Source organism: Polypterus senegalus, chromosome 13, assembly GCF_016835505.1.
Source record: "Polypterus senegalus isolate Bchr_013 chromosome 13, ASM1683550v1, whole genome shotgun sequence".
In the NCBI taxonomy this organism is placed as follows: Eukaryota; Metazoa; Chordata; class Cladistia; order Polypteriformes; family Polypteridae; genus Polypterus; species Polypterus senegalus.
In genome coordinates, this window is record NC_053166.1 from 90,096,532 (window position 1) to 90,099,436 (window position 2,905).

Below are 2,905 nucleotides of genomic sequence, written 5' to 3' on the forward strand. Positions count from 1 at the left end.
GGGAGGAAAAAAAATGGGAAGTGCTTACTTTCACTTTATTGCAGAAGTGTAGTCCGCGTCTAAAAAGCCGGCACAGATATGCGGACGCGCGCCGGCTGCTCGATTTTTATAGTAATTGTGTGGGAAAGTAGACGCCGCTTTTCGCAAACGCGTTCACGTCATCGCGTACCTCGGGAGGGATGACGTACGGCTGTTTAATTGGTCGGCACAGTGGCGCCGAATACAAAAGGGAATCGATCTTCTTAGAGAAAGGTACCTGGCAGAACAGCATTACGGCTTGTGCATTGTTTTTGTAAATATTTTTTTTCATATAAATATCTCTAGATTAACTTTGGTGGAGGTGTTTATTGGGTTGTGGTTAGTGGTGCACTGTTTTTTTTTTGTATATACACTTTTTCTATATTTGTGAATATTTTTGGGTGAATCCTGTATTATACACTGTTTGGAGGAGCAGCTTCCTGACTTGGATTACTGTGTAGGAAGACAGCTTCACATTTTGCTTTGGTGTATATATTTGGATTTCACTGGTGTGTGTGTATTTTACTTTTTTATTTGGGACTTTCAGGAAGCACTGTAAATATTGTATATAGTCATTTCTGGGCTCCATTTGATTATTGTTTTTGTGTGTCTTTTGCGGCATTGGACTGTGTTTTAATATATAAATTCCGCAGGACATTATTTTTGATTATTTTCTTTAAGTGCACCTGTAAATAAAACCTCACTTTATTTTTCAAAAAACCCAACCCTTTTTGTGTCTGTGTCTGTGTCTCCCTGTCTTACACCATCATCCTGGTCACGCTCGGTCCCACATACTAGACACCTAGAGTGTAGGCTGGTGATTCCAATTCCCACTACACGGGGTGTCACACTCTTTCATGATCTGATAGAAGTTAACCATATTAAAAAAGTGTAAATTTATTTTGATCAGGTCAATAATGTACATACAGAGGTGACAAGAAATGAATAGCAGTTCCCTATGGTGACCAGATGATGAAACACCCTAATATCACAATATGAGAGCAGTGCATGTAGGTAGGGGCCTCTTCTCAATATAGTCTCTCTCTGGTCACTGAAGGCTCATTTTAATGTCTGTATTGGAGACGGTGGCACTGACCAGAAAGCAGGAGACAGAGCTGGAGGCAGCAGAGTTAAAGATGCTAAGATTTGCATTGGGCGTGACAAAGATTGATAGGATTTGAAATGAGTACATTAGAGGATCAACTCAAGTTGGACGGTTGGGAGACAAAGTCAGAGAGGTGAGATTGCTCTGGTTTGGACATGTATAGAGGAGAGATGCTGTGTATATTGGGAGAAGGATGCTAAGGATAGAGCTGCCAGGCAAGAGGAAAAGAGGAAGGCCTAAGAGAAGTTTTATGGATGTGGTGAGAGAGGACATGCAAGTGCTGGATGTAACAGAAGGACAGAAAGGACAGAGGACAAAGATATGGAAGATGATCCACTGTGGCGACCCCTAATGGAAGCAGCCGAGAGGGGACTGGGCGGTCTCATGGTCTGGAATCCCTGCAGATTTTATTTTTTTCTCCAGCCATCTGGAGTTTTTTTATGTTTTTTCTGTCCACCCTGGCCATCGGACCTTACTCTTATTCTATGTTAATTAATGTTGGCTTTTTTGTATGGAAATGTGCTATATAAATAAATGTTGTTGTTGTTGAAAGAAGAAGAAGATGTTGTCATAGGAGTCAAGTTAGGAGGCCATTAGATTGGAAGGGAAAAATACTGAATCCTGGGATCATATGTTTCCCCATTACACTGGTTTGCAGTATCCCACTGGTATGGCTTCCATTTGGACACTTACAGGGCCCTCTGGAAGCAGTAATACTGATGGGCAGCACTGTTGGAGTCCCTGGGTGCCTCTAGAGGGAGCTGCAGGGGGAGGTTCGACCCAACCGGAAAATGCTTCCTGCCTATAGCAGTGATGTACTGGAAGTGCTCCTAGCTCCAGTGTAGAAATTAGACATTTACCTCTGCCATTGATATACTGTATACACTTGCTACAGTGACTGCTGTTTTTACTAGTGGCAATAAATCTATGTGCCCACCATACCAGGGCAGTCAAGATCCACCTGCAAAGTCATAGGCATGTATGAAGACATGCCAAGATGTTATATTAAAATCAGCTGTATCTTTATTATTTCTCAAGTGATTTTCACAAAATTTATTTTTTGGTATACATGTCAGAGTATTTATAGCTAATTTTCCAATTTGCATAGTTATAGGCAAAGGTTTTAATTGTGTCACTGTGATCTGAGAGTATAATTCAACATTATATTATGTTCTTTAACATTTGGCAGCTGAAGCATTTATACAATGTAAGTTGATATTAATTAAAGCTAAGTGTATATTTTCTTTAGTGTTATTTTTATTCTTATTTCAGCTGAGAATTCCCATCATAACGATAAAACAGGAGATTGTATATGTTTTGGTTTAGTAAATTTCTAAGAGAACAAATATTCTCAGGGATCATATGCCCCCTGCTGGATAGAGCGGTGCAACATTTGTAAATCTATTGTTATTAGTAGTTGTAAGAAGCAGTGATGGCATAAGCCCGTATAAATTACATTATAAATGAATATCTAATATTTTCTCCAAGTAAAAACACAGACACAAATGTGTCATCTATTTAGAATACAGAACAGTGGCATCTAACGCATATTCTTTTATTATTTGTAGTTTTATTATTGTGCATACTAATACAAAACTAGTGGCAGATGATGAAATAAGTAAATAAATACAATAAAATTAACTTCTGCTTGAAATAATATTCTGATTCCACCATGTGGAAAATAATCATAATTCAATCACAACAATTTGCAGTACAGTACAATAACATTTCTATGTTTTGCAGATGTCTGGTGCTGTTCTGATTTCAAGCAACTTATTTATT